At 37.8% G+C, this 13,600-nt stretch overlaps 1 protein-coding gene and 1 pseudogene across 1 annotated transcript in view; one reads left to right on the forward strand and one right to left on the reverse strand.

The window, feature by feature from the left end:
• ANKRD66 (ankyrin repeat domain 66) overlaps nucleotides 1–13,600 on the reverse strand; it is a 29,968-nt gene that overhangs the window by 968 nt on the left and 15,400 nt on the right. The gene's annotated exons all lie outside the window — the stretch shown is intronic.
• Nucleotides 11–9,363, forward strand: LOC118933389 (24-hydroxycholesterol 7-alpha-hydroxylase-like; annotated as a pseudogene).

Raw genomic sequence — 13,600 nt, forward strand, 5'->3', positions numbered from 1 at the left:
AAGAACTTGGGTTTCCAGAGACAAAGTGCTGCCCCCTATAAATCACAGTCTCTGTGAAGTAAGGTCTTCCTAACGAGGTAGGAATGATAGGGGGTGTGTGTTGCAGATGACTATTTTTCAATGATACTGAACACTGTATCTTTAAGGGCTGCATCTGTAAGGGCTTAAAATGGACTGACTCCACTCATCTCTCCGATTTTTTCATAAGTAAGCCAGAACACCAGTGACCAAGGGGTCTGAAAGATTAACCAAAGAAGTTAGTGCATATTTCAAAGCAATTATATAAATATTCTACATATATGCATACACATCTTTGAATGAGTTATTTTGAATCCACTTAGGCTGAAACAAGTATTTTGGTATTTGATCCCTGCAGAGCACTTTGCAACTTACAAAACATTTCATGTCTTATGTCTCACAGATTTCTCTGAATAATTTATAATAGAAAGGAAAGGTACTGATATCCATATTTTATAGATGAGGACACTGAAGCTTACAACCAAATGCCTACTAGCATGTTGTGAAGATAGACCACAGGCTTCTGGCTCCCATTCCAGGATTCTTTGTACTGAACCATTACTAACTAAAAGGTTGGGACTGAGCATGCCTGAATTCTGGGTCCCTTTATGTGTAGTTTGTATGTGTAGTATGACAAGGAGGCACGTAATAACTTGAAAGTGAAGATGAAAGATTGTCCTTTGAGAGTTAGGTCATAAGACCAACACCTGATGTATCATAAAATGGATATAAAATTTCACATTAAATGGCAAAAAGAGCTTCTAGCTCGGAAAGACCTGAGTAACTTGAATGAAGGTGTAACAGTACCAAAAAAAATACTGAAGCGATGAGGGTTAATCAACAATGGAAGATACAAATGCTACGAAACACAGAGGGAAGTCACAGAGGGAACACTGGAAGTAACCGTCAAAGAAAGGGTGGCTTGGATCCAGTTCCTGTCTGGCTTGGCTTACAGGAGATGGGTAGTAATGATCAGTAACTCTATCAGACTAGAGAAATAAGCTTAAGCAATTAGAGTGAAAGATGCATTTGGTTAGAGAGGCTGTGAAGCGGTATTTGTGTCATGTGTTTGGAAATATTGAGCATGTTGTATTGGCAGACTGAGAATCTACTAGTGGATTCAGGAGAACACATCATGGTCCATTAAATGTGTGAAGACACAGACAGAATAAAGAATATGAAACTGTCACCATACCATATTCTCGTGAAAACAAAAATAAAGAAGCTAATGATATAACTGCAGTCAGAAGAGGGAGCAGAGGTCTTAGTTAAGAAGGGACGATGGACTCATTTCTAATTGATCTGGCAGCCAGACGTTTTCCTCATGTTAATGACGTAGGCAACCAAACCATATGCAAATGGATACGTGTTAGTCAGGGATTGAACAAAGTAAGGCCATACTTGGGACTGAATTTAGCTGGGTTTTGAATAGAAGTTAAAGGGGAAGATCATACAGCTGTATGACATGGGTAGCATATCATATACTGAGATGGGATATGCTGAGCCTCTGGGCAGGAGCATGTGTGGGCACTGAATGCTGACTTGTTCTTTCCTCACTGGCATAGTTGTACCACTGTAATAATTCAAGTATATGTGAGCCCATGTTGTCTTCTCTGGTCTGCCTGTTGCCATAACTGCTGGGAAGAGTCCTTCTCCATGCCTACTACTGTCGAGCTAAACACATAAAGGCTCTTGGGTTCATATTCTTAAATATTAAGTTTACAAATAAGCTCTTCCTGTTATTATTCTGTGTTCAGCAAGCAACGTTCTGATAATAATTTAGTTCCCGTGTAGCTTGAGTTCAGGAGGAAGCATGCTGACGAGAGGACTTCAGCATCTGGATCACCTGCCAAGTGTATTTCTCAATGTGAATGAACCAGTAATGTTGTCCAGTCATTAATTTCAGTGAATTCAGCTGAGGAGAAGGTGGCATTTGCAAGGCCACTTTGCTTGAAAGTGCCCATGAGCCAGGCTTCTAAGCTCAGGGTCCTGTACTGTGGCTAATCAACAAGGCAATGCCACCCTGGTGATCTTTGATGGTTAGCCAGCCTTTCTCTGGTAACATCTCCCCATCACCATACACTGTCTCTTTTCTTTTTAACATTTTTATAACTTACTACAGGATCTTGAGGAAGACAATTCATTATTAGTTAAGAACAGGGGTTAGAGTGGACCAGATCTGACCAGATTTCTTAGCTCTGCCACTCTATGAACTTGAGTAAATTTCTTATACTTTGAGCCATATTTTTGTCATATGAAAAATGATGACAACACCTGTTTTACTAAGTTCTTGTAAGACTTCAAAAATGTGTGTAAAGAGTTTAACATACCGTTTGTCACATATTAAGTACTTTTTTTGGTCATTTATACTTCCTGATCCCCATGTATAAAGAGAATTGGTCAGATTAAGAGGTCTCAGTATTCCCTTGTACTCGGATAATCTCCCTGCCCTTCACCCTTCCTGGCCCTGATTTTATTCTTCATCAGTGCTCTCACCCATCCTCATAGTCTCCCACATTAGAAACATAAAAGTCCGATTTCCTTCTTTCCCACCTTCACCCTCTACATATAATCAGTTACAAAGTCCTATGGATGGTGTCCTGAGAGGCTGTAGGCAGGGTTGGTTGTGGCATAATGGCATTGCAAGCAGATTGGAGCTGGGCAAGACCAGCTAGAAAAGTGTTAGATTGATTACAGCATCTATGCTGTTTTTATTCCCCTGTGGTCAGAATTAAACTGCAATTAAATGATCAGTTCAGATGTGTGTTTAAATATAATAGTCTAGACTTGATCACTAGAACTTGTATCAATTTATACTTTCACCAGCATCCTATAGGAGCACCTGTTCCTCTTCACAGCCTCTTGGCTGTCTGTATGTCTTGGGAAAAATGTTGAAACTTACAGAGTTGTGCAACTATCACCACTACCCAATTTTAGAACATTTTTATCACACCAAAGAGTTCCTCTTGCGCATTAGGCAGTCATTCCCTCAGCCCCTGGCAACCATTAATCTACTTTCTTTCTCTGTAGATTTACCTTTTCTAGAAAATGTATACAAGTGGATAGATGGGTTCTTCACAGTAAAATCATATCTCTAATACTCATAAATATGGTCAAGCACTTAATGAATACATATTAAGCACACGTTGTATCAGGCATTGTACTAGGGATTTGCCCTAGAGATAGCAAAACAGAATAGTTCTGGTCCAGCTAGGAAGGCAGGAAGTTCAACAACCAAAACCAAGAAAAGGTGGTGGTCTGTGAAAGGGGAGGCCCAGGACTCTCTGGGAACCCTTATCTGGAGCTCATAAAGTAGTATGAAGAAGTCAAAGGAGGTTTCTGGAGGAAATGGCATTTCAATGGGAAACTGAAGGGTGGGCTGGAAATAAGCAGGACTGTTGGGGAGAGGACTCTGTAGGCAAGGGAACTGCTTTATGAAGGCCCAGACATAGGAGTGTTGAGTTTGAGGGTCCAAAGCAAGGGACCCAAACAAGCTAAAGCTGGAGTATAGTGTGTGTACAGGAGCAGGGAAGGGCAGGGGAGATGGTAACATGGGGGGTTAATGACCTTGGAGGGTAAATGAAGCCAGGTCATAGTGGGCCATGGTATGATACTTAAGGAAGTATTTAGGACAGACTAAATAAGGATTTATATAATTTAGATTTGGCAGTATCAGTCAACATTTGTAATTAAGATATATAACCATAATAATTTGTATCTTGACTATAATTTCAGTATTAGTGTTTTGGCATAACCCATGGCCCAGTAACTTATTTATCAGAAATGCTTACTAATCTATATTTATGTGTTTTCTTTCAGTATGGATCAATATTTACTGTCTTTGCTATGGGTATCGAATGACCTTTGTTACTGAAAAAGAGGGAATTAACATGCTTCTCAAATCCAAAGATGTAGATTTTGAACTAGCAGTGCAAAATCCTGTCTACCGTACAGGTAAAGAATGTTTCAGATCGTTCATTTGAAATACAACATTGGAATCTAAGAGTAGTTTAGGTAGCAATTACAGTCTCACTTATCAAGAATGATGAGGGCCCATTATTTTATTCTTTAGAGTAGAGATAGAAGGAGAGAAGAGTATATGATGAGTTTGGTTATTGAAGATCAAATTTTTGGCAGCCTAATATATTTAAATCTCAATTAGACACATATTAGAGATGAGGTTACCTTACTGATGTTTACTGGAAAGTATTTGAAATCTGTATCCTATTATAGCTCCCAAGATGTGGTTAACTGTCATGCTGCTTTGTGTACAATGTTCTACAGGCTTTAGCTCTTGTCTTAATCACATGTTGCTACTCTGCTCCCTGAAAGTAGAATTCCACTGCTCAGTGAGCTCTTTAACATGGCCTTTTCTGACATATTCCATAGGGCTATTAAGGTAAGTGGGGCTTGGCTTCATATGCCCTTTCATTCTCCATCCTCAGACACTGCTAGATTGTACCCTTCAGCATGCTTCTAGTGTGACTGTCTGTCTGCCTTTATTTCTTCCCAGGCTGCAAACGTGAGTGCTGACGCCATTTGTCCTCCCCAGGAAGCAGAGCTGGTTCATTTTGTGCTTGGTTCTTTTCTCTGCTTTCACAGTATCTGTGCTTGCTTCTACGGCCTATGGCTTCTTCCTCTTTACTTTCTTTTTTTGCTTCTTTCTTAGTTTCTTTTTCATGTAGCCTCTCCTGCCATTCTTGCCATTAAGACAGAAAGTTTGTTTTAAAAGCTGTCAGTGATCCAGAGAAGACAAGTAGGGACTCTGTGTCATCTTACTACACTGATGGACAGTGACTGCAATGGCGTATGAGTGGGGGGGACTCAATAATAAGGGTGAATGTAGTAACCACATTGTTTTTCTTGTGAAACCTTCCTAAGAGTGTATATCAGTGATACCTTAATAAAAAAAATAGATAAAAATAAAAGTTGTCAGTGATCAATAACATGATTATTTCTTTTTGTTTACATGGAAGTCACAGCATGTTGGTTAATTCTTTAACTAGTGCTTCTTGATCATTGTAGAGTCCCACATCAAAAGATACAAATATTTTGAAGGCTTTTTATCTGTAAGTTCACATATCTCTTCATAAAAATACACCAACTTATTCATCTATCAGAGGCATATGGAAGTGATTAAGTTTTATTGCCTCTACTTCCCTAGGCATTTTCATGTTTAAACATTTCTATTTAACAAATTTAACAGATGAAATATGTTAGGATTTACTCAAGGCAGCTCCACATTCCTCTCATATATTCCCCTACCACAGAGAAGATGTATGCTCAGGAAATGTACAAACTATTTTTAATTAACTTACACAAAATATAACCTACAACATAATAAGATAATGGAATATAAAATTAAAAATTATTTTTGAAAAAGTTGCTTTGAAGACAATAAAACAGGATGGAAGAAAAATATAAAGGAGTAATGGGTTTAGAAACTCATATATGCTCTTACCACCTCAACCCAACAAGGAATGTGTATCTTGGAGGGAACATGAACACAAATATAAAAGAAACTCTGGAGCCAAAGGTATTCATGGTGTTAGGAAAGATCTGGTAGAAGTGATATTCGAGAAGACACTTGAAGGAGAAATAACAATTAGCAGGAGAAATGTATAGCTTTTAGATGTGGGTGTATAGGGGGAGGAGTGAGGTTGGTCAAGTAGAGAATGCTCTGAGCAGATAAAACAGCTCAATAAAATGCTGGGATATATAAAAGATTGTGTTTTCAAATATGTATGGAGTATAGATTTGGAGGGAAAAGGGACTGGAAATGTCATTGGAGATCTAGAAAGATGGTAGAAGGCCTTGTAAACTGTTAGAGGTAAGAAGCCATGGAAGGTTTTAAATATGGAAATAAAATCACTAGATTTGTGTTTCCCAGAGGCCCTCTTCGTCACCCACTTACAGATCATCCTTTAAAGTGTATCATCCTACAGATTTTTAGTAGCTCACATTATAGGTTAAATCTTCACTTGCTTTTTTGCAGGAGGTGGTTTTATGTACTAGAAGGACTTTGGCTGTAGTCTCTACTAACTAAGTAACAGTAAAGGTATATTGACTCTTTGTTCTAAAGAATTGTTGCTTCTTTTGAAAATAACTTTCTCTGCTTACAGCATCAATTCCAAAAAATATATTTTTAAAACTGCATGAAAAACTTTATATTGTGATGAAAGGGAAAATGGGGGCTTTCAACCTATATCAATTCACTGAACAACTGTCTGAAGGATTACATGGACAACTGGAGAATTTAGGTGCTCATGGGACGATGGACCTGAACAATTTAGTAAGGTAAATAAGTACAATTCATATTATTCAACCTCCTTTTTTTGTTTTTTGGGGTTTTTATGGAATAAAAAACTTAAGGCCTGTACCTTGGATTGCAAAAATTATCTGGTGGATTAATGAAGTCTACCTAACTAGGCAATTGAAAGATTATATTGATTTTTTAAATTCTAATAAATGGACAATTTTCAGTTAGCTCTCCAATTTTAAAGCAAGCAAATACACCAAGGCAATCATTTTAATACATTTACAGTAATTTCTCCTTAGTCATTCCATACAATTGTGTAAGCTTTACACAGATTTACCTCTCAATTGTCACACATCTGTCAGTATTTTATATTGTGTTCAATATCACAGTTCAGTGTAATCTGTGATTATTAGGACAAGTGGACATTGAAAGGGCATGGGTGAGGAAAAAATCATAACGTAGTTAGAAGGGGCCAGGTGGTGTTTGTAAGACTTGACAAGGTGGCTAATTCACATCAGTGTGGGCCTCAAGACTGAGCCAGCGTCCTCCTAGAGGCAGATGCCGAGAGACAGGTGAGACAGGGAAGCACAGTGGAGGGATCCTGGGAGGGATTCTGAAGCTTTCTGGCAAAGGTAAGGGCTGGGCATAGAGCCATGAAAAAAACTCCATATGTAGAAGGAGGTTTGGTAAACTGATCCATGTCAGTGGGACACTGGGCCGCTGAAAGCAGGGTTTCACGGTTCAGACTCATAACACAGAACTACATTTAATGCATTGTTAGAGGTCCAGAAAGAGAGGAAAAAGCAAAAATGAAAACAAGCAAGCAACTAAACTGTTAGCATGCCCAACGTATAGCAAAATGCAGCAAGTTCTCAAGTGTCTTTGGGGGAAGGAGATCCTGAAAAATTTCTAGTGAGGAAGGGATGGTAAATAAAAGTGTTACTAATCTAGAGTTAATTATCTAGTATTAGTGTTACTAATCTAGAGCATATTAACAATCTTTAATACTCTTTTGCTTAAATATACTACAGTGATCATTTTAGTCACATATTTATTGATGATAGGCACTATATTTCAATATGCAATAGTTCAATATCGACAGTACTTCAATAAAAAATACATGATAGTTCAGGATTATAGGGTCCTGTGAGATATTAGGAAATTTGGTGTCTAATATTAGTCTTGATTCTTTGATCATTTTTTGTTGCTGTCTAAAGGCATGGTCTTCATCTTAGTTATGGTTGCTACTATTTGCTAAATAAATCCTTGTTGAAATTATATTGTATCAATATATTTCTATGTGTCATCTCACACTTGTCCACAGTAGGCAAATATTAAAACTTCTTAAGAGTGACTTTTTCCCAAAAGAAAATATGTCACATTCCTTATCTATGTCTAATACATGACTACTGATAATGCCCTCTTCTGTATCCTGTGCCTCTCTTCTTTGGTCATTGGGTCTGAATTTTTATGTGTTTCTCTTTGCAGACATCTCCTTTATCCAGTCACAGTGAATGCACTCTTTAAAAAAGGTTTGTTTCCCATAAATGAAAAGAAAATCAGGGAGTTCCATCAACATTTTCAAGTTTATGACGAAGGTTTTGAGTATGCATCCCAGATACCAGAATATCTCCTAAGGTAGAAAGTTGTTTCTTCTAATTAATTCTTTGACCAAGCTCCTCTCTGCAACTCATACATTTCTCTTATTTCTCTGTTTTAAGTAGATATAACAATAATTTAAGTGGAAGAGACAGAAGCTATTTCTTATGACCAGTTTGTTTTTGGTATGTGTGGGAATTGAGGGAGGAAGAAGAAGAGAGGTACATTATTTCCTTTTTTACTTATTTTGAGGAGCAAAAATGAGAGAGAGAAAATCAAAATGAAATAAATTTATTTTGAGGCCTTTTATTCCATTTATAGCTTATTCTTATCACATTGATTGTGACAGTTTGGAACTGTGCTAAATCATCAAGTGACCCGTCTCAGAATCAGACATGGTTGTCCTTATTCCCTCTGAGGCAAAGTAGGTTTGGCCAAATGTGTTTCTCGTCACTGGCTCAGATAAATGTTCATAAAATGGTTCGAATGCAAAGTAACACATAATTTTTTCATTTATAGGCAGCAGTTGGTCTACAGTGCTGACCTGAAAAGATTAGAAAGATCATAGCCAGTTTGCTTTACCTGGCTTAACCCAGCAATGGGTCACTGTGCTAGTTTTTTATCTTCCTACAACTAGCAACAGCCAGAGTGAAAATAGACCAAGCAAGCCATGGGTCCTGTTTTCTTATTCAATGCTAATCCTATAGGAGGCCAAAGATTTACTTGCAGGAGCAACTAAAATGTGGCTGCTCTGCCCCCTCAATTTTCCTGGTGAACTAGTAAGTCAGTTAAAGTTCTAGCTGAAAATGAAGAAATTTGCAGGAATAATTATATAAGCATTCCTATTTTTATGCTGTGACTTATTACTCCTAAAGTGCTTTCAGATTACTTTATATACAAATTTTTTTCTCACTAGAAACCGGCCAAAATCCAAAAAGTGGTTTCTAGCATTTCTTGAGAAAAACATTCCAGAAATAAAAACACACAAATCCACAAAAGATAATTCCACGGTAAGTATTCCTTAGATTTTTTTACTAAAATATATTAGATAACATGAATCAATTAAAATTGTTAAAAATATATTTTTGCTAAAATCATGAGTTTAACTAGATACCATTTTTTGTTCCAAGTACTGTATTGGACACTTACATACATGATTTTGTGATTATATCCTCAAAACAGTGAAGTAGGTATCAATCCTCTTCTGTATAAGAAAAAAACAAGGCTATGGACAACAAATAAAACAGCTGTAAGGTTTTTTTAATTGATTATATGTTGTACAGTTGGTTGTGCCAACAGCGATAGGTGGGAGTTATGGCAAATTAGGCAAGAATAATAAAGCTCTACAAAGTAGACTTTGTTCTTGAGGCCACTACCAATAATTGCTTCTCCAAGTACAAGAAGGTAGTATAGTATAATTTAAAAAAAAAGGCCCTGGCAATCAGTGTCCCAAGTGTCCTAGATCTGTGATTCTTCATGTGTGGACCCTAGACATATGGCAGCATCATTTAGAACTTAATAAGGACTTACACAAGAGTTTACCATTATTCTTATCACTGAAACATTGAGGTTTTTAGTACTTAAAGATGGTAGCAAATGTTTTTGTTTGTTTGCTATAGTTAGTATAGCAAGAGTCATTACAGACAACTCTGCTTAACCCTGGAGAGCAAAATTGCTTTAGGAAAAAAGGAGTATGTGAACATCTAAGTATCTCCCTCCTGAATAAAGGGAATAGACAGCCATAGTGGAATTACCTCCATTGACAAGCTTTGTTTCATTAAGGATTCCATTTTGTAAACAGACTCAAACACACATTTTTATTTGCATTATTTTCCAGGATTTAAGGGTAAAGCCACATGTGTAAAAAGCTGCATCCAATAGATCTATAATCTATGGGCCTAGAAAATCAGGTTTTTAATGCCCCAGCTAAAATTCCCTACTGACAATACTACTAAATAACATTTATTTTATTTTTTTACTCTGAAGAAATGAGGCATTTTTAATCACAGGTACTTCAACTCCTTATTGAAATAAAGACAAATTTCAATTTTGCTGAAGCTAATCCAATGTTTAAGATTTGGGGACAGAATTCAGTTTGAACATTCAGGAACAATTTAACTTCATTTTTAATATATCACTGCCGTTTTCCATCAGTGCTCATACTGAGTTTTTATACCCACATATTTTTTTAACATGGGCTAAGAAGGAAATAAAAGATTCTGTTGCCTTCTATTTCATAAGTAAATTTCAATGGCCTAGTTAAGCAGAAGACTAGAAGAAGTTCTTTTTTTAATATCACACACACATTTTCTCACACCGTAAACATAAAATGTGGTGATTTCACCATGTTATACTAGATATCTATTAAACCAGTGTTTTCATTTAAAATTAAGGCTGTACTACAGAATATCATATCAAAGAATGAAATACATCTATAGGATTTTTCATGAGATATACACTTTGTGTTATAACCACTTACACTGTAAGTATGAAAGAAACCAATAAATGAAATTTAAATTTAAATTACTTTGAATTCTGTGAATCCATTATTACAAAGACAGTAAGATCACTAATGTTTATGCGGTGCTTGCTCTGTGCTAGGCACAGTATTATGCATTTCACAAATACATTACTCCTCTGTTTTTCACAACAGCTTTAACCCAGAAAACTGGGGATTATTAAAACCAGAAAGCTTGGAGATGAGTGGTTAGTCACTTCTAAAATGTTTACATGCCTTTTATTAAGTAACAGCAGCAGCCTCTCATCAATATTCCCAAACCAGCCATGGCCTCTCTAATTCCCCCGCTATCGGTTAAATACCCATGTGGACACACACACTCACAAAAGCTTTCCAACTCTGTGGCTGAATCCTAAAAAAGCATGTAGACAGTCCAGCTATTCACTTGTTCAGCCATCATTTACTCACTCAAGCCTGCTGTTGCTCCCAGTTACTGTCCAAACTAGAAACTTAGGAGCCATCCTTGCCTTTTCCCTCTCATAGCAGTTAATCTCAGGAAGGTCTGTGGGTTCACCTCATAACTAACCTGCAAAACCATCTGCTTCCCCCCTTCCCAGGAGTGCCCCATCTCAGATCAGTATCGCCACTCCCTTCTGCGACATCAACCCCCTAACGAGCCTAACTAGCCTCCCCACAAAGTCACTCTCCAGAGGCAAGAAACTTCAAGAATGTTTAAGGAATGCAGAACAGGTATTACTAAAAATTTATGTATTTGCCATACTATGTATTTATCTCGACATGTAGCCCTATGTGATTACTCAGCGTGTTAACGCTGTTTTCATGAAAGGTCTTAAATTCTTGGCAGGACCTCAGATTTGTATTGTTTTATGGTTTGAGGACAAACCACTTCACTTTGAGCTTTGGTTTCCTTATCTGTAAGATGATGTCACACCTTGATGATGTACCGTCTCAAATTCTAAGTTCTTTGAGGTCATGAATAGCCTTACTATCTACTTCTAAGATTTCATTTGCTTCTATAATTCAATACTAGGAATTCTGTGTGTACATTGGTGGGCTCTACTGCATTTAGACTGTTTAATACTTGCTGACTGAAATCTGTCTTTGGTATGATATGGTCCACAAGAGGGCGGCCACTTTCTAAAAAACTGCACACGACAGTTTTGGTTTTACAGAAATCATCACTTAAATTTCAGAGACATTTCAGGGATCACAGGATTGTAAACAATTTAAACTACATTTATAACTTGTTTAGATAGTTCAAAAGATCATTGTTAGTACCTTTTTACTTTTAACTTTAAGGAAAGAGTATCTCCAAAAATAGGTTGAATATTTTGGAGAGCAACTAGGTAGTTTTGAGGGAAGATACTTCTAACCATGGAGAGAAATTGATTCAAGGATGTACACTGATGAGGGTTAGGTAAATTTTAATGGGGTTTGGTGATGGAGATAGTGGTGATGTGAAGTGGGGGCAAAGTTACAGGGACAAGGGAAGGGGAGAGAAAGGAGTTGGGAGACTCTGGAAGGGTAGAGGTGGGAGGGGGGGACAAACAAATTAATAGCCAAAGAGACCTTGTAGGGACACCCACACAGACATTAGGTCAGCACTTCAGACACCGTAGAGCAGCTGTCAAGCAAACAGGACATGATGAGGACACCCAAAATGTCTCATAAAAAGCAGAGCAGCCACCTAGGTTCTAGAATTAGTAGAAAAAACTTGGGCTTTTTCAATATGGTTTGGAGTGACCTTAAGAACGTTAAATAAAATGTTAAGTGTAAAACACAATATTGTTAACCACAACTGCCACGTTGTACAGCAGATCTCTAGAACTTTTCATCTTGCATAATTGAAACTTTATTCCCATTGAACAGCAACTCCCATTTCCCTCTCACCCCGGCCCCTGGCAGTCACCATTCTACTCTGTTTCTATGAGTTCAGCTAGTTTAGCCCCTCACATGAGCGCAATCATGCAGTATCTGTCCTTCTGTGACTGGCTTATTTCACTTAGTACCATGTCTCCAGGTCCATGCATGTTGTCACAAATGGCAGGATTTTCTTCCTTTTTAAGACTGAATAATATTCCATTGTGTATATAGACCACATTTTCTTTATCCATTTATCTGCTGATGAACATTTAGGTTATTTCCTCATCTTGGCTATTGTGAATAAGGCTTCACTGCAGTTTAAGTATAATCACCTCAAACTGTAAGCAACGCAAATGTCCATCAAGTGGTGAATTAATAAACAAATTGTGTTATATTCATCCAGTGGACAAACTACCAACAAAATCAGTAACATAGATGAATCTCAAATATGTCATGTTGAGTGAAAGAAACCAGATTCAAAATAAGGCATACTAATGATTTGTTTATATGTAATTCAAGAATAGGCCAAACTAAGTTACGGTGACAGAAATCAAAACAGAGGTTGGGTGGACAGGAACTAGAGTGGTAAAGATGGACTGGAAAGGGGCATGGGGGACTTTCCTGGGCGATGGGAATGTTCTAATCCTGTTTAGGATGTAGATTTCACAGGTAAGCATATTAAGCTGTTCAATTAAGCTTTGTGCATTTGATGTTTGTAAATTATATCCTAATAACACTGTAGTCCTTTGGAAAAATAAGAGAAAACAAAACAAATAAAACCATGATGTTTAACTAGCCACAAAGAAATCGCAAAGCAAAGCGGAGCTACCAAGAAATATGAAGGCAGCATGGACAGAGATGCCTTCCCTGGCACACAGACAGAAGCACATAGTGATGAATAAACCAAGAGCAACTTTCCAGAAGAGTGGGCACACCCGTAGCCATTCAGAAGAACAGTCATCTGAAAAAGACCATGTCAGCAAAAGGGTCCCTCTGTGAAAGCTGGCTTGTCATCAGGCATAGTCAGGGTCTGTGGAAAGGCTTGATGGGGCACAACAAATCCTGCGCATTTGTCTATATTCTATTAATGTGTCTATTAACTCATCTATTCACCCTACAACTGGGTCCTCTGCACTCCCTCCAGAGTATCCGTAATGTGGCCACTTCTCATGACCTTCCCTGCAGCCACTGCTGCCCAGGCCACCAGGGTCTCTAGCCTGATGACAGCAATAAGCTCCATGACTGGTATCCCTGCTTCCACCGGCCCCTCTACAGCCTGTTTTCTACTCAGCAGCCAGAGATGTGGCTAAAACACCCTAGTCATTTTCCATGACCCTTCAAATGAAATGCCCCGTTCTCACCTTGGCCCACGAGGTCTACAT

Source organism: Manis pentadactyla, chromosome 16 (assembly GCF_030020395.1).
Source record: "Manis pentadactyla isolate mManPen7 chromosome 16, mManPen7.hap1, whole genome shotgun sequence".
Classification (NCBI taxonomy): Eukaryota; Metazoa; Chordata; class Mammalia; order Pholidota; family Manidae; genus Manis; species Manis pentadactyla.